The sequence below is a fragment of the Pleurodeles waltl genome, chromosome 2_2 (assembly GCF_031143425.1).
Source record: "Pleurodeles waltl isolate 20211129_DDA chromosome 2_2, aPleWal1.hap1.20221129, whole genome shotgun sequence".
NCBI lineage: Eukaryota > Metazoa > Chordata > Amphibia > Caudata > Salamandridae > Pleurodeles > Pleurodeles waltl.
The window spans coordinates 180308045-180333581 of record NC_090439.1 but is presented as its reverse complement, the minus strand read 5'-3'; the positions used below and the strand labels follow the sequence as shown (position 1 = coordinate 180333581).

Genomic DNA, 25537 nt, shown 5'->3' with positions numbered 1-25537 from the left:
ATCTGGGCAGTTTTAACTTGTAGAGACACGCTGTGTAGGTGTTATGCAAGATATGGGAGACTATGCATTTATGGTAATATCAGAGAAATCAATAATAAAAACCAGCCCACCAGACCATAAAGTCATCCCAGATGTAGCCATAAGACCAGCCAATATACTGACCTGACTGATTAGCCCTTTGGGCACTGCCTGATTTCCCCACAGGCCAGTCAGATCCCGTAATTTCTCTCTCTGTCATAAAATAAAGTAACAGCGCTAATCACTAACTGTTTTAATTAGAGTGGTATTTCTGGAGGATGAATCTGGGGTAAGAAAGTAATGGAGCACCGTGGATGAAGCATAGATGGGCAAATTATACAGGCCTTAAACAGTAAGTGGTGTTTAAGACTATACAGAAACCTAGGGTACAATAACTTTGGTGGATTTTGACTGTGGGCACATAGTGGTGGAGTATGCTACTGCAGACTAGATGGGTGAGTGTAGTTATAATTCTAGCAAAGAAGAAACTGCAAAACAATCACTGTGATAGTAGGAGGCAGGCAGTGGGTTAAAAACAATAATAATCTTCAATGCAGAAAATGTTGGCATGTCTGGTAAGTGTTAAAGCATTAGGCACTAGGAGAGGTTGGACAGTGGGTAGCTAGTGCTGTGCTGCGTCTGGTGTTTCCAGGATAGAATGACCAGCTTGTTCGAGAGGTAAGACACTGAGCAGATGATGCCAAACTAACACTAATTTAAGCACCATCTTGAGGTCTAAAGGGAAGAGAGAAGTTTTTTGCTGCGGGACAGAGAATTCCAAAGCACAGAAGAATAGTTGGAGAACACAGGTTTGCAGCCTCTGTCTTTCTTACATAGGGGTATTTTATGATATCCATCGCTTGACTGCACTTGGAGATAGAGTACCTGGAGAATTTGTTTGGCTGAGTTGGATGGATGCTTCTCTGTAGGCATTGAAAATGGTGCAACTGCCTTGATGCCAATGTGAGGATGATGTGATTAATAGTGATTTATTTGACTACATCTTCTTGTCACAGTGATGACACAGTCTGCCACGTCTAAGGCTACTTTGGAGAGAGGCATGGTGAAAGATCCCGTAAGAGCACTTTGCTACCATTACTCTGTGAAAGGTCAGGAGATGAAGTTAGTTAATGGATTTGCACTTTAACATTGTTGTATTGAGGTCAACTTAACACAGGAGCACGGCAAATACAGAAAGTCTGAAGTTACATGTTTGTGTTAATTTAAATCAGATAACCTTAATGTGCTGCATAGCATTATAATGTACATGCTTCTGAGCCGCACTTGCTTGGTAAAAGTTTGTTTCTTTTCTAAAAAAAATGTGTCTGATTCACACAGGCTTCTTTGGCTGTAAACCTATTTCTATGAAAGAAAATGGCTCGATTTACACTTCATAAGTATTCGTAAATAGATATTTAGCAGGTGCAAATCCACCATGACTGTGTCCATTTACGTAAGGGGTGAATCCCATGTAAAGAATGGTAAGTGGATGTTACAATACGTGGTTAGTTTGCTGGTTTGGGATAGTCTACAAACATGATTATTTGTGAGCATGCACCAACTGAATTGTGGTTCTTTCCACCCCTGGACATAGCCGGAAATGTACTAATGCCAAGGGCCACAGCAAGTCCATTTCTATGGTGAAAAGAGAAACACAACAACTCTTCCACCATCTAATTGGCGGGGTACGGAGGAAAGGAGTCTTCCATATTCTTTCCTCTGGCAAACCAAAAGCAAAATATCTGTGCTATTGCTTATTGGAGTTGGCTTTTCCCAAAGTGGATGTATAGTGTGAGTACAACTCTACAGTGGGTAACATTCTTAAGCCTGCATCACCTTTACAGGAATACTCATGGAAACCTGTCACTGGTGTTACTTTCCTGGCTTAATCCTGAAATAGTTTGTGAATTTCCAGAAAATGTAGAAGCATGTTCAAGCTGATGCGAACTGGTGTGTGAATCTCTGTACTACATACTTATACAATGTTTTGAATTGCATCCAGTGTCTTATTCTCCACAGTTTCACAATCTTTGCGGCTAAGTAGCAGTCAAAACCTTTCTTACACTGAATTAGATAGTCAAGCAGACTGAATAAAGTCCAAATACCAAATTCAGGAGCATGTAATGCTGACTCATGATCCAACACCTTAATCTGGAATAAGCAACAGAAAAATCCCCTTTTAGATCTCTCCTTAGACTGCTTCAGCTTTTATTCTCAAGATCTCCTTTCAGCCTATGACAAAACACAACATAGAAAATGGACCTTTGTATCAGGCCCCTACAGCTATCACCTTGTTTCGGGGACGCCCCATTGAGGCATAGGCCCAGTAGGTTGCACGTCATGTTTTGGGACTAGCCCATGGGATTCTGCAGATGTTTACAGATGGGCACATACGTTTGCATTAGTGTCAATGATTACCATACACTTAGTCCAAATCTGTGATTAAATAAGTTCCTTTCATTTGCATGCAATCAGTGCTCTTAATTATCATGCTGTGTTTGTTAGCAGCAGCCACATGGAGCTGCTATGAAAAAGTATGGTAAAGGATGGAGCTGAGTGAATGAGTGAGTCAAACCCTTGCCAGGTGGGTTTAGTAAGGCTGCCATCTCTTTTTTAAAATATTATGGCACATCTGGATATTGTCAATGAGTGTCAGTATCACCTCATTGATATCACCACTTTTAATGTTACAAGGAGGAGTTCAGTACTTTAATTAAATATATTGTTATTTGTATTAGCAACCCACAGTCAACATTTATATACAACATCAGTGCCAAAGTCAGTAAAACTAAACAGACTAAAAATCCCAAAGAAGTTGTCTCTTGATTGGTAAAGCTGTACACTTAAACTACTCAAAGAGGGAGCGACCTGCCCAACATCCTTCAACCTTTTCATCCCTTACCTATTTTACCTCAATAGCATAAATATCCTTCTGCTATAGAAAGCTGGTCAAACAATCATGGACAAAGCCAATAGGTCTTGCATGCAAAGACCATTCTGCATGAGAAAAGTGTTCACTTCAGTAGCCAGCGAGTGATCATTGACGTAAACCACTCCAGAGAGGTGAGACTTTGGTAATTACCCAGGCTCCACCAGTGGTAGGCTGTCTTTGTTCCCTTCTTTCTTGCATTTGTGTGCCACAAATATCATTCACCCTTCCAAGCCATAGTAGTCCCCAGTTGTATTTGTCTAAGTTCACTCCAAAGAGCCTGGAATGTAAAACATTCGGGAAACAAAACAAAAAAAGGTACACCAGTAAAAAGGGTAGATTCATTTTTGGACAATGCACAGTGGATAATAAATTACTATTGAAATCTACAAAGAATTATAGCAAGTTCAGTATGGACAGTCTTTCTCCCACAAACTTGGCGTCGATTGGTTATAATCACTATCATGTCTTGAACATAAAGATGATTTGTGAGAACTGTCTGATGCTGCAGTGTGGACTTAATATGAGCATTTATTGATTTTTTTTTTCAAGTTTTGTGTCGCTCTTCTTCACATTTAAGATGCATTATGAGCAGGAGACCAGGAGACATCGGCTGTTTCTTCGGGGAGCAGTGATTTTGGCTCTGAAGCCTGGGACCGGCACCCAGACTTAGAAGCTGGGGTGCTGCATTTAGAATTGAACTATACTGGTGTTGGCTTTTGTCTTTATTGCCAAAATGGGTTTCTGCAAGAATTATTCCATTTGCCTGTTTTTTGGATCCACTAAATTGCAATGAGACCTTAGCGCAATATCATAAGCATTCCTGGGCTTTGAAAAAGGACGCTCAGGAAATCCTGTCAGCCATGTTTTGGACAGTATACTATAAATCATAACAAGAACTTGATTTATAAAAAAAAGAAACTGACTCCATGCATTTCTTTTTGTAAACAACCAGAAACGATTTCTGAGGTTAAACACAATGGGCCAGATGTATAATTTTTCCCAGTAGCGATTACCTAATTGCGATCTTTAGCAAATTGCAATTAAGTAATCGCTATTGAGGTGTATGAAACTCCAGGAGTTTCATACTGCGATTCGCAAGGGCTCGCAAATGGACCTGCCTCATTAATATTCATGAGGTAGGTTGCAATTTGCGAGCCATTTCGAATGGCTACAATCACAGGGATGGTGGTCTGTTTGGCTCAGCAGACCACCATGTCTGTGATTGCTTTTCAATAAATCAATCTTTTTTTTTTTTTTAAATGCTGCCCGTTTTTCTTAAAGGAAATGGGATGAGTTTAAAAATGAAAAATGAAAAGTTTTCTTTTCATTTTTTAAGAGTAGGCAGTGGTCCGTGGGACCACTGCCTGCTCTTAAAAAACTTTTTAGCATGCATTCACAAAGGGGAAGGAGTCCCTTTGGGACCCCTTCCTCCTTGCGAATGGGTTACCAACAATTTGAAATTGGTGGTAACTGTGATTATTTTGCAACTGCATTCATGATAACAAAACAATCATACCTACCTCTACGATTTGGTATGTAGTCGTAAACCCAATTAGCGATTCAGTAACAAGTTACTGAATCGCAAATTGGACTTGTTACATATCAAAATGCATTTTTTGCAATCGCAAATATGTTTGATACATCACGTCCAATATCCCATGTCAAAAATAAAGCTGCTAAATCTAATTGGTATCCAAGCATCACGTGACGTAGCCACTATCACAACTAAATCATCCATTGTAGGAATATTCCTACAAGAAGTCAGGGGCTGATCATCTTTGCTACATAGACTATAAAGAGTATGCCATTTGAGAATGAGAAAGGGAGACAGAGAGAATGGGTTGGGTTTGATAGAGAAAAAAGAGAGGGTGGAAGACAGAGAGAGAAGAGACTGACAGGAGAGGGTGACTTTAAAATAAAGAGCTCTAAAGAGTGTGAAAAAACAAGTGAATGGGAGACAGTGAGAGAAAATATGAAAGAGAAAAGGGAGTGAAAGAGATAAAGAGCTGGAGTGTTTAGAAGCATCCCCACTTGGTTTACGATACAGCGCACCATGGCGCACGTTAGCACCATAGCGTAAATATTTTTGTGTGCATTGGTCGACTAGCACCAAACATTATGGCGCTAGTCCAGCAATGCATGGGGAGGCCCATTGGAAGCAATGAGAGCATCACTTTAATGTCTGCCTTGGGCAGGTGTAAAAAATGACAGGAAAAAATGGCAAAGTGAAATCTTGTAAATTTCACTGCACCATTTTCCTGTACTTCTTTATGGGGGTATGCCCCTCTTGCATACATTATGCCTGGAACAGGCATAATGTGGCGCAAGGGGTTACAAAGAGATGCAATGCATTCGTTGCAGTAACAATGGCATTGTTGAGCTACAGGAGGAACTTCCTCGTAGAAATGACTGTAGAACTAACGATGAAACCTAAGACTGTAGTGTTTGTAACAGGCAAAAATATATTGAAACGTGCTATCCCCACCCATCTGCCAGCTTTTTAAGTACAACTGTGAGTATTCTTGTACTACAGTGACGAATAGCAGGCAGCTGTGTTGTTAACTACAGAAAGAAGCAAGTAGCTGTATGAAGTGTTTGTGCTGGAATAAAGTCCTACGGCAGGGCACAGATCTTGATAGGTAGAGAAGCTTTTTCCAGTTTAAACTGATGTTTTCTGTTTGTAAGAAAATGTAGCCCTCAAGTGGGAGCCGCTTAGAGGAATCCTGGAAGTTTTTGGAGTCATTACCGCAGGAGATTACTTCCTAGTGTGTTGGTCAACACTAGAATATGAAAGAAACAAGCTCCTCTTCATTCCTTTGATAAGTCAGTAACATATATCATTTTAAGGACAACAACACAGACTCTGTCTCATGACAACTCGAAAGGTAGGGTATCAGGTGTGTATTGTGTAGTGGCAAGAAAAATATACAGTAGTGTGCAAACAGTTCTGGATGGAGACATGAGTGTTTTCCATTATGCTTTTGCTAAGGGGAGCTTAACAGTTCTCCCAATTTCCAACATCAAGTGTGGGGTTTGTGTCTGTACCAGTTGTTCTAGTTTATTTGGCAGACAACGTGGGCCAGTGGTGTGGTTTTATATTAGAGTTCTAGAACTTTAAAATGAGATCTGAGGTAGGTCACTGTGTAGTGTGGTCAGTTTTACGTATATTTTGCGCATTAGCTTCAGGCCTTGGGCCTCTGTGCACTTTGCCCTAAATATATTTTATTCATTTGCTCACAGCTTAGAGCCTCTGTGCACTTTACTCTAAATGCTTTCTATTAGGCTTCGTACTGTTATTTTACAGAATAGCCAGTTCTACGGTGTTGTTTTTTATTCATATCACACTGTTTTGCCTACTTCAGCACTGGAGTTCTTCATAACATATTCACTCTGTGCTTTAGTCAAGGATACAGTCTGGTACATTGCCGATAGACGTGGTAGGAGTCTAGACTTGCCATTCCTGCGCAGGAACATTTTGTGATCACGATGACATGTTAGTTATAAAATCACTTCCTTGTCCCAATACATCAAGAGGTAGATTCCGACCAGGGAACCACAACTAGACGCTGACTGCCTCGTTGCAGATGCTGAACCAGATCACAGGCCTTTGCTCAGGTATGAGTGTGTCCGTCTCCCTAGTGATACAGAAAGGCAAGCTGAAAGCTTAACATGCTGTGCTCTAAATAGAACAAGCAGAGGGAGAGTAGGAACGGTTAGGAATTATGATAGCTTTATTTCTATGTTTTACTCTCCTGGTTACTATATCAATCCTACTATGTTGTATTGTTCTGGTTATTGCGGCTCACGCCTTAATATCTAAAATACAGTTGTTTTATTAAAACATTATATAAAACTTATACTGTCTTTGTCATTTGTATATGAGACCATATAGTGAATGAGAGAGTTGGTTTGGATCTGAGTGACCACGACTTCCCTGAGAAGTTCCAAAGATGTCATGCGCTCGGCTGCCCAATCATTTCTTCCCCGTGGGAGAAATGAGGCACTGCTAGTTAGCCGGAGCAACAACCGGATTTAGGGTGACAGAGTTCCTTACACGTGGGTCAGCCTCAGTCCCCCACACCGTTATCGATCCTGCTGCCTAGAAATCCAGTAGTCTCATTTAGGATAATGAGAGCCCACGCGACATGGCGCCTAACGTGGGGCTGAGGGTTTCCGCCACCACAGGTTGGGTACATCCTATTACTGAGTGGTTGGTTGTTCAAGCTTGAACTTTGAAAGGAAATACCCCGATATTGGTGTGCCTTCTCTGTCCTAGAGCTATTATTGTTATACTAATGGCGAATCCAGTTGTAGTAAATATACCGCTTAATATGCGATTTCCGCTCACGGGTCATCTGATAGCACATGGACTGACGGTCCAGGGGGGTCCGGTCACTTTTGTGGTGGACGCCCATGCAGCCTATAGATCAGAACTTTTTTATTCTTGGGTCGTATTTCCAGCAGCTGATGGGGGTACAAATACTTTTCACGAATATACTGTTGCGAATGTCCCTGGACAATACAGGGCTTATGCATACTTAGAAATACCTTTATCTTATCAAGAACACCATAATTGGCTTGATGGCACCCTCCCACATTCAGTAACACCAGTACGGTTAGGTCCGTTGAGTAATGATGGTCCGACCTGGCCTTTATTGGCTACATATACACCATATCCTGGAGTGGCAAATGTGGCAGTGGCTGAAGTGCGTTGTTTATATGTGGAACTAACTGCAACGTACAGACGATTAGTTCAGTTTGTGATGCAGACATTAAATACTAATGCAGCGCGTGCTGCTCCAGCTCATCCACATGCGGTGGTGCCGGGAATAAATCCGGCCACTGTACACTCTGTAATGGGCAACGTACCGGCTAAACGTAAGGAGACTCCATTTTGGCTGGCGCAAAAAATTTATACGCTGGAAGCAGTATTTCCCCATACGGGACCTCAGGATAAGCATAGAATTTTGACGATGTGTTTGCCGTATGGGATGGTTCCTACGGTGGATCTTTGTAATACTTGGGGCACAGTGTTTGCCGCTCTCTATACTACAGCACACGGTACACCAACTTTGGCTAATTTGCCGGAGGTGCTTAAACAAATTCCGGATGAATATGGGGCTGCCCCTGCCCTGGATTTAGGCATGCAATTGATGGGTAATTTTGACGCGGTTTCTTCTATTATTTTGAGTAATCTCAAGGGGGAGGCTGTAGCACTAGCAGTGCGAATGCGTCTTCGGGACGTTCCGCAGATTAATCAGGAGCGGGAACTTCCGAGAATAATAGCTGAAACATATTCTAGTATTGGTCGTGATAGCCTAGGGGCTCGACCGCAGAAACCACAATTGCAGGTTAAAAATAATAAGGATAATTCTAATCAACAGCAACCTGAGGGTGCGAAAAAGCGCTGGGATAAGAAACAGCAAACACCTAAGAAAGATGGTGGGCAGTCTCCGCAACCGGAGACCCCACAAAATAAGTATAATCTCAGGAATAGGGATACTTTGAAGACGCCTGATAGATATCAGTATACTGATACGCGCCAATCTCGTTCCTTTCAGGACTCCTCGGAGAAAAGAAGTGAGAGAGGTGGGCGGTCAGAGCGGAGGACGGAGTACGTGAAACCGAGACAGGATTCACAACGCTCAGCGGAGGTTTCTATTAAACAAGAAGAGAAACCGCTGCAACAAAAACAGCAGTTTAAAAAGAAGAAAGTGGCAGCGGTCTCAGTTAGACATGCCGCTCAAGAAGAGAGTTCTCTTGACGAACAAGACATGGGCGTTAGCGCTGTTAGACAGCGCGGCAGAGGTCACAATAGTTCGCCGGAGTCTTCTAGAGCATCTGGAGGCGAAAGCAACTGATGACTTCATACAAGTCGAGACGGCGGATATGCGAGTCTCTGATCCTGATCAAGTATATCTTGTGACTCTACGATTAGAAGGGGACATTGACCGCGTTGTACACGCCATCTTTTGGGACCATATGGTGAAATCATATGATGTCCTGTTGGCCGAACAAGATTGGCCACCTGACTTTGTTCGCGACTGTCCAGTTGGGGAGGAGGTTATTGCGCCTTCCTTTTCACCACTTGTTCCGAGAGAACTAGCTGAGTCATATGGTAAATCATGGGCTCTAGCACAAGCCCCCGCCCTATATAGAAATAATGTGGGGTGGGATAAACAATCACCTTATCATGTCATTCCCATTAAAGGAGAACCTCAGCCACAGCCGCAATATCCTATTAAATTTGAAGCAAGGGCATCGGTTCAGAAAATTCTTACACAATTGGAGTACCAAGGTGTGATTGAGCCTTGTGTCTCGCCGATGAATAATCCCTTATTTCCGGTTGCTAAACCGGACCATTCCTATAGGATAGTGGTGGATTACAGACATTTGAATAGTCATACACGCACATATGCGATACAGAATTCACATAGCGCTGCGCTTATGAATAATATAGTGCGTAAAAAATAAAGAACAACCTTGGATATCTCAAATGGATTTTTCTGCCAGAATATAGCACCCGAAAGTCGGGACTATACCGGTTTCAGTGCGTTTGGCTCTCAGAAAAAGTTTTGTCGTTTACCTCAGGGGTATAAGAATAGCCCAGGCCTGTTCTCGGCTCGTGTGACTGAACTTCTGCACGAGTTGGACCCTTAGGCGTTATCATATGTTGATGACATTTATTTGACGGACGATGAGATTCTACAACATCTCAGTCGCGTATCGCGCATTGTTGTGGGTTTTGCTGATATTGGTTATAAGTTTAATTTTAAGAAATCGAAGATTGCCTTCCTCAGTGTTATTTTCCTGGGATATGAGTTATCGAGTGAGGGCAAGAGCCTGGCGCCACATTTTTTGGAGAAATGTGCTTTACTGCAGCCTCCTAATACGGTTCGGAAGCTCCAGTCTTTGTTGGGGTTTCTGAATTTTGGCAGAACTTACATTCCTGATTATGCTACACGTGTAAAACCCTTATATGAACTGATTCGCCCGAATTTTTCAAGTAGATTTTGGACGATTGAGCATACACACATACTGCGAGAGCTGCAGAATGATCTCTTTGCAGTTAAACATTTACACACGCGGGACAATAAAACTCATTTGGTCATCAGGGTGATTCCTGGGGCTGTTGGATTTACGTATGTCACCTTTAATGAAGGGGAGACAGTCCCGATAGCATACAAGTCCCACTTGTATTCTGCTGCAGAACAACATTTTGCACAGACTGAGAAAATTCTCACTGCAGTACAGATGGCTGTGATCAAAGAAAGACCGCTAGCCCAGGGCCAACGCATTATTGTCGTTTCCCCAATTCCGGCCTTGGAGGCTGTTACAAAAGCGAGTGTTCCTAATTCGAAAGCTTTACACCCGCGGTGGATACAATGGGCTACGTCTTTGACGGCCACTGATGTGGATTACATATTTGACCCTAAGCTGCAGACTCAAGAATTTCTTCAATATGAAATAGAGTACCCGGTTCCTGCTGGCACATTACCTATTGACCAATATGAAGTGGTCATGTATACCGATGGCTCTGCGCAACCGGCGGTTGGGACTAAACAACAGTATTCTGCTGCTTGTGCGGTGGTGAGCGGGACTATGGAGGGGGGAGTTTTCTGCCCCCGACATACTTATACTAAAACATTGGGAGATTGCACGGCGCAGCTGGCTGAGCTCAAAGCTCTTTTGTTAGCGTTGGAGCATGCAGAGCCGGCGATATTGACCTTGCTGGTCTGTGACTCCTACTACTGTGTGCAATCCTTCAATGAATATCTGCATTATTGGAAAATGAATGGGTTCAGAGATTCTAAAGGCAACACCATTAAACATAAATTGTTGTGGGGTAAGGTTGCAGGTCTGAAAGAGACGCTTCCTAAAGTCCATGTTGTACATACACTTGGACACCAGCGCGTTGGAATACACGTTGCTGGGAATACTTTGGCTGATGAGGCTGCAAAGGCGGCAGTGACTATCGCCACTGTAGCCGCGGTAACTCGTTCGAGTTCAAAACCAGACATAGAGATTTCGGCTGCCATAAAAGCTACGGCTGATGGCACGCCATTTCCTAAAGGATTCCCTTCTAAATATAGTTACTGCTTGAGTGGTGCACTAAATGCTGTTGTTAATATTCCAGGCGTTGGTGTACGTGAGTTACCGAATAAGATTGAGAGACCTCGATTAATTTCTGCAGCGCATGAAGGGGTGGCATCTGCGCATGCTGGTGTGGCTGCCACGATTTCGCTTTTACAGGCCCGTTATTGGTGGCCTGGTCTCTATAAGGAGACAAAGCAGTATGTCCTTTGTTGTGACGTCTGTCAACAAATTAAAGCATCGTCGGCTAGACGCCCGCAGCAGACTCCTTTTCTGATATCAAATAGACCATTACAGTGTGTGTACTTGGACCATTGTGGTCCACTGACACCAGATAGTGCATACAAATACATATTGGTTGCTGTAGATTCGTGCTCCAGATTTGTGTGGGTCTGGCCACAGCGCTCGGCTGACGCTCGGACTGTTATTAAAGATTTGCGTATCTTTGTCGATACATTTGCAGTTGCGGCTTTTCATTCGGACCAGGGCCCTGCTTTTGCCTCTAAGGCATTCAGGGACACCATGGCTTTGTTGGGGGTCCAACTCCAATTCTCGTCTCCATTTCATCCCGAGGGAAATTCTGTCGTGGAGCATTTAAATCGTGATTTAAAGCAATCCTTAACAGCCAGGGTTATAGGTACGGGTCGTAGTTGGCTAGCCCACCTGTATGGAGTACAGAGAGCACTTAATAACTTGCCTAGAAGGTCACTGGGGGGTCGTACTTCATATGAGTGCCTGTTCGGAACACGAATGTATGTTCCTGATCTAGATGGTCCTGGTGTGAAGGCGGCAGAAACGCCCTTTGACATAAATGATCGTGTCACTGTTTTGCAGGATTTACAACAATTCCGTGAAGATAACTCTTCTGCAAGTGCTGCCTCCTCTGGAATTAAGGATGAGCCAGTAACACCTACTGGTTGGATACCCAGGATTGGGGATCTAGTGCGTGAAAAGGTCGCAGTAAAGAAAGAATTTGGTCCTTCTTATCGAGCACCTGTCCCGGTGTTGGGGGTGAGTGGCACGAGAACTGTGATTTTGCCGCCGCTGCAAGGGGCCAAAGGAAATCGTTTTGTTTCCATTGATAATGTCAAGTTACAACATGTGGCCGATTCTGCACAGCAGACCAAGAGGGACACCCAGTAGTTCCGGCATCCCTCTCACTACTGGGGAAGAAGTCCCGCTGCAGGTGATTAGCACCGACCATGTTTCCTCTCCGAGCTTGGGGAGGGTGGAAGATGATCTTGCGATTGTTCCACAGTCAACGATTGATATCGATTCTTTTTCTCAAGTTGCTGTACGTTCTACTGATGTTTCTGAACATGTGATTTATAGCGTACCTAGGAGAGAACCTCCATCAGCTTCCATGTTCACTGTTGCACCTTTTGCGAGAACTGCCTCTGGCTGCTTCAACGACGCGGATGCAGCTGTATCCAGCTCTTCGTCTTCGCTGTCTTCAATCCGAGCTCCACGTAAGCTACTAAGTTGGCTTAAACGTACATATTTTGTTGTTCCTTGGAACTATTTGTGGCTTTTTATGGCTGTACTGACTATTTTTTTATGGTTGGGATTTGTGGTTACCTTTTTTCTGGTAATACATGGTCATTTTCTTCCTGATCGATCAGACATTGAGCACGTGGAGACTGTGTTGAGACCACATTTTTCGTCTCATATGGTTCGAAGAGACTTATCCAATGTGAACATTTCTGCAATACCAATTCCGGATGGAATTGTGTGGGATAAAGTAATGTTTGAAATATATGGTCCCACTGAATTGATTCAAATACCGTATGTTCTTAAGTTATCAATGAATGATATTGTTATTCCAGGCATTGTTTCTGATGATTGGGATGTGAAGACAGTAGATGCTATGCTAAAAGATTTGCAATATTATACTGTCTATGACGATGAAGATGCTTACCAATTTAAAGATAATCATGGTGATATGTTTTGCTACACCTATTATGGACACCACTTTATTCACAAAGCGAGTAGCCCTAAGTCCATCTTTAATTATGTACAATGGGAACATTGCTCGACTCCTCCACAAGGGAGTTCGAAAACCTATAATGATAAATTTGCATATTTTTCTGGGCATGATCAGCGAAGCGCTAAGTCTTACTATTTTAAAGTGACACCGTATTCTAATAAGCAAATTTTGTTGACCGATACTAAATTACTGTATTCTAATTCGTTTGTATCTAAACTTTCGGTCGAAGGATATGAATACTGGTTGAAGACTGTTGACTTGAAAAGTGTTTGGGGTACGGAAAATTGGCAGATGCAAGGCAGAGATACATTATTTCGAGCATGCATTATCCCTGTGCAAATGATTTTCCTCAATGACACAGTACAACAGACTAGTTGTTTGGGCTTGGCGTCGATTAGAGAATTGACTTTGCCTAGCATACCTGTCCCTTCTAAATTAAATAACTGGCAGCACTATGGGAATGCTACTTTTAGTGAATTTACGCATTGGGTCCAGAATGGTACGCTTAACGCTTCATCGTTACATCCGGGCGGGTGGTTATTGTGGCCTGTAGACACTAATCAGTGTCATCAACGTTTTGTTACCTCTTCTGGGGGGTTCAGGACTAGTAGGGCAGACCCTCGTTACTTTTCACCAGAACATGCAGATATAATAACTACATACAGTGTGGGGAAACTTTGTCAACAATGGTTGAAGTACTCCACGCTGGGTGCAGTTAAGTCACACCTCAAGTTACTGTCTAATGGTACTGATTTACAAGATTTCTTGTCAGGTCCCAAGGTGCCCCGGAGAAAAAGGTTCTTATACGAAGTGTATAATGAGTTTTGGAAACTTTCCCAGCAGGAGGCTGCAGCCAGGTTAAGACAGATTTATCGAGAAAATCTGCTGCAGACTTTGGCGGTCATTCTGACCCTGGCGGTCAAAGACCGCCAGGGCGGAGGACCGCGGGAGCACCGCCGACAGGCCGGCGGTGCTCCAATGGGGATTCCGACCGCGGCGGTAAAGCCGCGGTCGGACCGGCAACACTGGCGGTCTCCCGCCAGTGTACCGCCGCCCCATTGAATCCTCCAAGGCGGCGCAGCTTGCTGCGCCGCCGAGGGGATTCCGACCCCCCCTACCGCCATCCAGATCCCAGCGGTCCGACCGCCGGGAACCGGATGGCGGTAGGGGGGGTCGCGGGGCCCCTGGGGGCCCCTGAGGTGCCCATGCCACTGGCATGGGCATTGCAGGGGCCCCCGTAAGAGGGCCCCTACAAGTATTTCACTGTCTGCTTGGCAGACAGTGAAATACGCGACGGGTGCAACTGCACCCGTCGCACAGCTTCCACTCCGCCGGCTCGATTCCGAGCCGGCTTCATCGTGGAAGCCTCTTTCCCGCTGGGCTGGCGGGCGGCCTGAAGGCGGCCGCCCGCCAGCCCAGCGGGAATGTCAGAATTACCGCCGCGGTCTTTCGACCGCGGAACGGTAACCTGACGGCGGGACTTTGGCGGGCGGCGGATGAGGGCCTTTGTCTGTTGTTGATAATGGCATGCATACCCTTTCTGACCTTGTTTACACGATTGACAGCATTGTCTCTTCTGCTATTGACATTATAAAATCAGACATGTCTTCTTTATATCATGGGCAGAGTCAGACACGATCTATCATGCAGCTGGGTTGGACTCTTCAGACCTTGAAGCCGGGTCGCGTTCCATGGCAGCACATTCGTGCCAGAGAGACCTTTATCTCCTTTAATTTAACTCGTCAACAACAATTGATGGCTAAGAAGGAAGCGACGTATGTTATGTTAAATATTGAAAAGTTGGAGAAACTGCCTTTTACGGTGGCTGAGATTCCGTCAGCTGAGTGGTTGATTCATGGGGTTATTAATTTGCCTATCTCCACTCTGCAATTTACTTCTTGTTTGAAGCACATTCCGGTGGGAAGATATGAACTATTGGGTGACAGTTACATACACGAGGTGTGGGAGCTTCCTTTTCAGTACAGATGTGTTAATGGTTTGCGGGAAGTTTTTCTTAGCGGTAGCGACTGCGAAACTTCTGTTAGCCATTCCATGGTTTGTAAACAGCTGTCCTTGCACGGAGCGTGTAATGCTTTGATTGCTAACTTAGCTTGTTATCTGAAGGGAGTTCCGGTCCCGGTAATTAAAAACACTTTCCAGGTGCTTTCTAACGGCAGTTACATTGTTCTTAACAGCGAATGCTGCTGTGGCATGCGTGCCGGAATAGTTTACATCGTCGTTGTCAACAAGGCCGTTACGTGCTGCGGGAATGTGTTGTTTCCCCCTACTGAATTTAGGGAGGTAGCGGACATCTGGCCTCATATTGCTACTTCCAAGGTTGATTTCGACAAGTTGAGTCGGCTGAAAGCTTTATTGTTTCAAAAGCATGTGGCCCTTACATCTGCTAGCGAGACCTACGCACTTCAAGTGGCAAGGTCATCGGCGGAGATACAGTCCCTTTTGAATACTAACTTTCCGAGTCACTTCAGTGAACTTGTGGGACGTATATTTAATGCATCCAGCACTGCTGGTATTGCTCATTTTTTCAAAGCCGTTGGTGTTGGTTTCGTTCACACCTTCTCTTCCATATTCGGTTTGATACCTTCGGCTATACACTCTATTTTCGGAAGCATTTTTGGGGGTTTCCCAATTACTTTGGCTTTATTGGCTGGAGTTTTGCTATTGTTGCTATTTTTTCGCAATGGCTGTCCCGCCGCAACGAGATCCTGTATTGCTGCTCCCGTCAGCGCAGCTGTGTCGTGAACGCATGATGCAGTGTTTTGGAGCAACACTCCTGGCTCATTTGGAGTGTGACTGGTCTTTGTCGTTCCGACCGGTTTTGGATTGTGTACAACCCGTGTTTCGATGCCTTTGGTGCTCGTTTGAACATGCACTGGCTTTCTGTCTCTCACTGCAGCGCTCTCCAGTGGTTGATCTTGATCGGTTGATGTTCCCGATTAGGGCTCATTCCCAGACTTGTGCACTACGGTTGCGTTTGCTGCGTGAAGCGGATTATGAGATTCCCTTCCTGGAGGAAGATGGTTTTGTCTCTTTCCTTGGCACTACACGGGGTGCCGCCCTGAATGGTTTTGGGGCTTTGGAACACACCTGCTCCATGGTACTTTGTGGCGTGGATCTTCCGATATTGACATATCTCGAAGTGGAGGAGCTTCTACGTTCTATTGCTTCTGTCTGACAATTGGATTTTTTTCTCTCTCTCCCGACTAAATTGACACTATATTGCAATTCGCTCTATCGTCACATGTTTCCTAAATTTATGACTTTGTTGTCTTCTCATCTTGTCGAAATGTTGGGTTTAACTTTAGGTCATGTTTTTTTTTTTTATGTTGTTAGAACCACTTGCTACCGACAAGGGGAGGGTGTAGTGTGGTCAGTTTTACGTATATTTTGCGCATTAGCTTCAGGCCTTAGGCCTCTGTGCACTTTGCCCTAAATATATTTTATTCATTTGCTAACAGCTTAGAGCCTCTGTGCACTTTACTCTAAATGCTTTCTATTAGGCTTCGTACTGTTATTTTACAGAATAGCCAGTTCTACGGTGTTGTTTTTTATTCATATCACACTGTTTTGCCTACTTCAGCACTGGAGTTCTTCATAACATATTCACTCTGTGCTTTAGTCAAGGATACAGTCTGGTACATTGCCGATGGACGTGGTAGGAGTCTAGACTTGCCATTCCTGCGCAGGAACATTTTGTGATCACGATGACATGTTAGTTATAAAATCACTTCCTTGTCCCAATACATCAAGAGGGAGATTCCGACCAGGGAACCACAACTAGACGCTGACTGCCTCGTTGCAGATGCTGAACCAGATCACAGGCCTTTGCTCAGGTATGAGTGTGTCCGTCTCCCTAGTGATACAGAAAGGCAAGCTGAAAGCTTAACATGCTGTGCTCTAAATAGAACAAGCAGAGGGAGAGTAGGAACGGTTAGGAATTATGATAGCTTTATTTCTATGTTTTACTCTCCTGGTTACTATATCAATCCTACTATGTTGTATTGTTCTGGTTATTGCGGCTCACGCCTTAATATCTAAAATACAGTTGTTTTATTAAAACATTATATAAAACTTATACTGTCTTTGTCATTTGTATATGAGACCATATAGTGAATGAGAGAGTTGGTTTGGATCTGAGTGACCACGACTTCCCTGAGAAGTTCCAAAGATGTCATGCGCTCGGCTGCCCAATCATTTCTTCCCCGTGGGAGAAATGAGGCACTGCTAGTTAGCCGGAGCAACAACCGGATTTAGGGTGACAGAGTTCCTTACACGTGGGTCAGACTCAGTCCCCCACACCGTTATCGATCCTGCTGCCTAGAAATCCAGTAGTCTCATTTAGGATAATGAGAGCCCACGCGACAACTGTATCTGCAGAAATGATTATTGATATTAGAACAAGTGTGTGAAGTGGTGACTTTTGTTCAAGATCTCTGATATGGATGGTTGGTCGGACACGCTTTCTGTTTTTAGGGGAGATTTTGTGATGTTTGGGTTGTCTTTCTAATTTAGTTCTGGCCTTATTTAATGGCTACCATTATGGGATAATCTCTTTTTTTGAAGGCAATTCTGTGTGATGGAAAAAATGCATTGGCATGCTCTCTGATGGTGGGTCTGAAGGCGAGTCGCATTAAAGCATAGGATGCTCGTGGTTGGAGTGTTTGTACTCGGAGTCAGAATAGGAGATAGGGTGGTGACCATTAGTGTAATGAAGGTGAGTAAGCATCATGTCTACTGTGGCAAGAACCTTTTTGAGGGAACATTATCGGAAGACATTATTCTGACTACAGATTGTATCTGTGATGTCGATGTCTAGGTTTATCATTGTATTTCTGTGTTATTTTTTCTGTAGTATTTTGTATGTACGGGTACATTTGAGGTGTTTGAAGAGATAGCGTTGTTCTGAGATTTTTGCCCTTTTTTGTCATTTTTAAATAGACCTACATCTAAGAATTACGTTGTGCTTCGACGGCCAGCGTATATTCGATTTGTATGAAATATTTTCAATTGATTTGGGTAGGCTAGCGTGGGCTGTATTCAGTGCATTCATGTCAGAAGTCTGCCCTCCACCAGGAAGTCCTGCCTTGAAGCAAACATCGGAAGAAACCCTGTGATCTGATCTTTTAAAAATCTAAATTGCCTCCATCCTTAGCTAAAATAAAGTAGCCACAGAGAGCTCTGGAAGAAATGGGATTTCAGCCCCAAATATGCTTTTCAGATCTTCTTGCGAGAAGTCTTGGAATGCATACATCTGACAGGATTTGAAGCGTGAGTTGGATGCGTTATTCTTTCTTTTCTTCTGTGATTTGCTCCTGCCCTTTCTCAGTCGAGCTTTCCTTTGTCTTTGTGGCATGCGACAACAGAAGCGTTGGTAGTCAGCGTCTCATCTGGCAGTCTGTGAGCGAGCCAATGACAACATTCTCTGTATTCAGAAAAGACGTTCCAATTGCTCTTTTGTTCTCTGGAATTACGTTTTCTGTGCCAAACGGGTTGTAGAGTCACAGCGTGCACGAGGTTTGCTGAATGGTAGGAAGCTAAGATTTTGTCTGTGAATAGACTGCTCTGCCTCCGGTCGAAGTGTTCTCATGACTTCTCTCATACTGGATGTTAGTAAATTAAGACTGGCTAGTGGCTGGCTAGTTAGCTAACGACTGGCTAACAACTGACTAGCTGGTTGTCGATCTGCTGGCTGGGTGGCTGGCTAATTGTTGGCTGGCTGTAGATAATTGCTGCGTGTTATTTTGTACTGATCAGAGAAGATATATATAATGCATAAGTAGAAAAGGCACAATAAATTATATTTGGGATTTGCCAAAATTGAAAACTGATGTCCCATTGCAAATAATACTGCTTCAATATACACACGAGTGCAAGATTAAAGGTAACATTGAGGGTCGAGGGAGAACATGGCGGGCTGCGACGTTCACGCAGCGCGCTAGGGCGTTTCCGGTTCCGGTTCACGGGGGGATTTGGCAGGACATGGCTGCCAAAAATGAATCGCGCTGAATTGCGGCTGCAGGCACACGGATGTGCGTGCCGCGTTTTTCAGGGGCTGAACCAGGCTGGAGGGCAGCAGAGGCTGTCTGGTGGTGCCGGGCCGCGCTGGAGCTGCGCCGGGCACGAAAAGGAGTGGCGCGAATTCCCCTTGGGGGAATAGCGGCAGTGGGGGCCGTAATAGCGGCTCTGGGGTAGCGGCAGCCGAGAAGATACGGCAAGGGGCCCAACTTAAGGAAACCGCAGTGAAGGAGCCCAGGAGGAACACGGTGAGGCAGTGTGGGGGGGAGGGTGATTGCCCTTCCCCCATGCTTCTCCTAACAAGAGTGGAGGGGTTGGATCAGTGGCCCCGGGACAACTTGGTGGGGACTGCTGAGGAGAAGGGAGACAAAAGGGGCTCAGCAAAAAAAAAAATATCAAAATCTGGGGAAGGAGGTAGGATTGTGGTGAGGAAGGAGGGGGAAAGTAAGTTTAAGGGAAGAGACAAGCTAACGCCTCCCTTAGGTCTTTTTTCAAAGTGAGACCAGAGGTAGTTAAGTTAATCCCCGGTCAGGACAGAGTGGCAATGGAGGGCTCCACCAGGCGGTTGGATAGTGTGGATGGCGAGGGTAGAGGGTGGGAGAGGAACAGATGGCCTCAGTACAAGCTACGATCCCAATCATTCCGCGCGCTGAAGTTCAAGACCCAGTATCTAAATTGACCGCTGTGGAACCACCGCAAGTCGCTCCTGTTATCTCCCCTTCATTGAGTTCTTCATTAGAGGCACTAATGGTGTCCATCTCTGAAGATGTAAAAAAGGGTTTTGCGAGTTCAGAGGTAAACCAAGGGGAAATAAGAGAGGTTTGTGCGATTTTAGAAATGAAAATTGACGGTGTAATGGAAAGAACACAGGCCCTGGAAGAAGCGATGGGGGGTATGAAGGAGGAATTGGCACAACATAAGGGTGAGATCGATACACTGATAGGGAGTGAAATGGCGTTAAAAAATAGGATTGAGCAACTGGAAAACTACTCGAGAAGAAACAATTTAAAACTTTTGAAAGTACCTGAAGGTGTAGAGGGTAACGATCTAAAGGCCTTTGTTGTATCACTAATTAAGTCTGCAGTGGAGCTGGAGGAGTCTGAGGAGGAAATCGGAAAGGAGATTCAGAGAATCCATCGGGACCCTTTCAAGCTGCGAGTGAACAGTAGTAGACCTCGGAAAATTTTTATAAACTTTTTGACATACCAGATGAAAGAAAAGATCTTATCTAGAGTGCTAAAACAAAAATCTTTAAGAGTGAACGATATCGTTTTCGAGATCAGGTCTGATTTATCCAGGGTCACTATGGATAGGCAGTGGGAGCTGGGGAAACGTTTGGAGAGTTTAAAATCTTTGGGGGTCTCAGCTCAGTTGAAATTTCCAGCCTTCCTCCGGATTATGTACAATAACAAAATGTATAATATCAGAGACACAAGTGAGGCAGATGAACTATTAGCTGTGGTAAAAAATGGGGAGTCTGCTAAATAAGGTTGCGCTTAAAAATTTGAATCCTCCCGGGAACACGGGGACGCTCTAAAAATTGGGATCACTATGGTCCTTAGTCGGGGGGGGGTTCTCCACGGGTAGGGTAGGGGGGGAAGGGTGTGGGGAGGGGTGGGTAGGTTCAGGGAGGGGGAGGGAGAGGGGGGAAAAAAGCAGTGCCTCTTTCAACCCAGTAAGCGTTTTTTTAAGATTGATCGACAGCTAGTAGGGAGAGAAGGCAGGGGGTGAAGGATATACCACTGCAAATCCTTTCATGGAATGTTAATGGCTTGAGGGTGCGAGGAAGAAGGGAGCGAATATTACAGTATTTGCAGGATTCCCTGGCGCAGATTGTGGTTTTGCAGGAAACGCATTTAACAAAGGCAGAATTTACTAAAATTATACAAAAGTTGAGGTGGGTCCAAACATTTGTATGTACAGAACATAATTATCATAACAAAGGGGTCGCAATCTTAGTTAAACACGCAGAGCAGGTGAGTGGGTCAATTCTGGAATCTAGATCAGATACGGCAGGGCGATGGGTGATAGCTAAAATCCAGTTTGGGGGTCACTATTTGAGTATAGCAGGTTACTATGACCCCAATTGCGATGATACAGGCCCTTTGAAGCATCTCTTTTCTCAGCTTCTTGAATTTTCAGACCGGGTTATCTTGATGGGTGATTTTAATGTGGTGTTAGATAATAAGTTGGATAGGCATAATTGCAAGTCTAGAGGCACGCCTAAATAGCAACAATATTTGAGGAAGATGATGAAGGAATTTGGCTTGTGCGATATTTGGAGACAGAGGGCAGGGAATAGTAGGTATTTTTCCTTTTTTAATAAGAAATATAGACACACCTCTCGAATTGATTACTTTCTGTTAGACTCACGTTTGATAGAGGAGGTGAAAAATATAGCGTATTTGCCTTCGCACCTATCCGATCACTCTGCGGTGGTGTTAAATTTGAGTTTGCGGCAGAGAAGATCTAATAATCGGTGGACGATTGATCGGTCTTTGCTATTTGATCAGGAAGTGCTGTTAAAGTTGCGTAAAGAATCCGAATTCTTCTTTAGTGTAAATTTGGGCTCAGCCCCAATATCAGTAGTATGGGACACGTTTAAAGCGGTTATTCGTGGGGAGATAAGAAGCTGCTCTATTCAGAAACATAAACTGCGGAGAGACGAGATTAATTCGATTGAGCAGGAAATGCGAAAATATAAGGTTGAAATAATAGAAGCAGGGGAGACTGAGGCTTTGAGGGCCAGTTTGGATGGGCTGAGAAGTCAGCTGGAGAAGATACTTCAGGGAAGAATTCAAAAGAAATGGGAGGCAAGTAAATTGGCTCATTTTGAGTATGGGGAAAATGCGGGGAAATTATTAGCCTGGAAAACCAAAACAGATAGAGTTAGGAATTGCATTAAGGAGTTTGAAGTGGAGCAGTCAGGAGAAAAAAGAATGTATGAGGCAGCAATAGAATCGACTTTTCGATTTTTTTTTTCACAACTGTATTCAGAGGAGCTAGAGGTGGATGAAGACATGGTAACGGATTGGATGGGGGCCGATACACCTTTAGGGATATCATTACAGGAGAGGGAAGCTTTGAATGCTCCAATAACGGCAGAGGAAATAAGGAGAACCCTGAATAGTAGTAAGTCGGGTACGGCGCCGGGGCCAGATGGTATCCCAGTGGAAGTTTATAAGGTATTAGGGGATTCAGTTATCCCCGTATTGACTGAGTTGTTTGGGGGGATTTTTGAACCTGGTAAGGGCATTCCTCTTTCATGGAATGAAGCAGTTATCTCCTTAATTTTGAAACCGGATAAAAATCCGGCGAAATGCGCCTCCTACAGACCTATATCATTGCTGAACAGTGATTATAAATTACTAGCTAAAATTCTGGCAGATAGGTTGAGCAAGTTAGCTAATAATTTAGTGCATACAGATCAAAAAGTTTTTTCTAAAGGTAGATATCTGCATGAATTAACTTTTTAACTGATTGGGGCAATAGATATGGCTACAACGTTTGGGGCGCCATTGGCAATTATTATGTTAGATGCAATGAAAGCCTTTGACCAAGTAAATTGGAACTTTTTGAAATCGATCTTGAGGCGGGCTAACTTAGGATCTAAGTTTTGTGGGGTTATTGACCAGTTCTATACATCGCCACGTGCCAAGATTTTGGTGAATGGGAATCTGACAGACCCCATAACAATCTCAAGAGGCACTAGGCAGGGCTGCCCCCTGTCTCCGGTATTGTTTAATTTATATATTGAACCGTTTGCCAGAAAAATTAGACAAAACTCTCTAATATCGCCATTCTGCTGTAATGGTTGGGAAAAGAAAATCGCCTTATATGCGGATGATCTATTGATATATACTAATAACCTGCCTGTAGCTTTTAATACAGTTAAAGATCTGGCAGAACAATTTGGAAGGGTATCAGGGTATCGGATCAATGTGGGGAAAACAGAAACCATGCAGTGGAATATGGATGTAAGGTCAATATCAAATAAGCAGGAAATACGGTACCTGGGCATTCTAGTCACCCAAAACTTGAAGGATTTAGTGGAGAGGAATGCACGGAAGTTACTAGTTGAATGTAAAGCCATGTTACAAAAATGGGCACATCTCCCTTTAACGATTCTCGGGAGGACAAATTTAATTAAGATGTTTATATTGCCCAAATGGAATTTTGTATTTGCAACCATACCACTGGCAATTCAGAGGGGATATCTGGAGAAAATGCAGCAGGCGATAAGCAGTTTTATTTAGAATTCTAAGGGGCCGTGGATATCGTGGAAAAAACTATGCAGAAGAAGGGATAAGGGAGGACTTGCCTTACCTGATTTGTCATACTATGAGTGGGCTTTTTTGTTTAAAAACTCAAGGATGTTGTTTCTGTGCCCAGACGGATCAGCAGTGGGCAGAATGTATAAGGCAATGGCTTCATCTGTGAAAGGGGCCTCAAGGTCCTTTCTATTTAAATTCGGCGATCCGAAGTTTTTCAAAAAAATTAAACTGAAAGTGTTGCAAGGATTGGCAAGAAGTTGGTATCAGTTGAGACGACGTCTGGGTGTACATTATTACAGCTATCAGGCCCCTATTTGGGATTCCCCGGGCACCCCAGAATGCTGTAAAGACATCTTAGCATTGCCACTTAAAAGGGCAGGTGTGGAAAGGTGGGGTGAGCTTGCGCGAGAGGGTACCTTACTTTTATGGGATGATCTGGTAAGGATGACGAATGGATCGCTGTCCAGGTTAAAATACTTACAGATAAAAGAGTGGGAAAAAGAAATTAAAGGGGGATTGGGAGAGGTAAACGCTTTGGAAGATTCCTTTTTAGATCTAGCGAGTTCGACACCAGTGAAGAGGGTGGCGGTGTGGTATTGGGAAATATTAGAAACCTTGGATGAGAATTTTGTGTTACCAAATAATTTGTGGGGCAAGGTGGTGGCAGGCGACAAGATTAGGACATGGTGGAAAAAGTTGTTGGTGATGCTGTATGAAGTAGTGAAGCCTGCCCCACTAAGGAAAAACCATTTTTATACTCTACATAGAGCATAAATATCTCCGGCAAAGCTTGCTAAGTTTAAGAAGGGGGATGGGTGCAAATGTCCGAAATGTGGTGGCCAAGGAGCAACGGATATTCATATGTTTTGGGATTGCCCTACTATTCAGGTATTTGGGGAGGAGGTTTTTGGGGCAATATCATCTATGCTGGGCTGGGAAATCGATATATCACTCCCTCTGATTATATTTGGACAATCACAGGAAGAGGGATCATGGTGAATAAAATTAACCGTAAATTTGTGTTTTATGCAATTGTGTTGGGCAGGAACGAAATTTGTAAAAATTGGATGAAGGAACACCCTCCGAGTTATACAGACTGGCTTAAGGCAGCTTTACGGGTGGCGAATATGGATTTAAATGCACAGGGCTCCAGGAGAAATGCAGAACTGTGGTCGCCATTGCTAAAATGGGAGGGAGTAGCTTGAAGTTGTCTTTTTGCTTTTGTTAATACTTTATATTGAGAGACTGTATGAAATTGGCTTGGTTATTTTCTCTTTCTTGTCCAATGATTAGCCACCGTTTGATGCTTCGGCTGGTTTGCTCAGGCAGACCGGGAGATACAAGGGTGCACCCCCTGGCTAGAGTCTCTCTCTTAGTTAGAGGGCGAGAAGGCTAGAGGAACTAGGAAGTGACTCAGTAAGCGGGGTTGATGAGGACAAAAAAAAAAAAAAAGATTAAAGGTAACATTGTATTGCAACACTACGGGATGAACTAGACCTGCATCTAAGGCTCTCTCTTCCCTTAAATACTTCCATTACATTGACAAGCAAGCATTGGCAGAGCCAATAGGTTTCACCTGCTGGGCCCAATCGCCTTAAAAAAGGCTTTCCTCACTACTTTCATTTATTGTATATATTTATCCATTCAGTTCTTGCTTGTGCGATGACACGTGTGCAGATATGTCACCATGTATGTGTGTGGCAACAAAATGACGCTGCTTCCAGTAGCGGCGGCATCGTCGGCCTTTGATTACTTTTGACAAAGCTGCACACCGCCGCAAAAATGCTTTTTGCGTATTCTATACAGCATTGTCAAAAGACATTGGCAAAGCCAATATTTCCCAACGGAAAGAACTATCGGCTCTGCAATGTTTGTTGTACATTAGATACTAAAGGTATGATGCTGGCTCAAAATGGGTGTTATACTTTCTCAGCAATGCAATCCTTTTTTATTAAAAATAATAATCAGCCAGTTAAGCTGATACTGTTGCAGCAGCACTTAACTCCCCTACAATTAGAGCAGAACAGCATTGTAACTAGGAATTCAAATGTCATTGTGCAACGTAAACCGTGCTGACGAACACAATAGAAATACTTGGACCAAAAAACCAGCCTCATACACAGAAAAATAATACAAAATACTGTTGCATAAATCAACCTTTATTATTGTACATAGTGCTCTGAACATAAAATCTGA

The 25537-nt window shown here is 43.8% G+C and overlaps 1 protein-coding gene across 8 annotated transcripts in view; it reads left to right on the top strand.

The window, feature by feature from the left end:
* Window positions 1-25537, top strand: part of FHOD3 (formin homology 2 domain containing 3) — a 1176281-nt gene that overhangs the window by 1022340 nt on the left and 128404 nt on the right. The window lies entirely within an intron of this gene.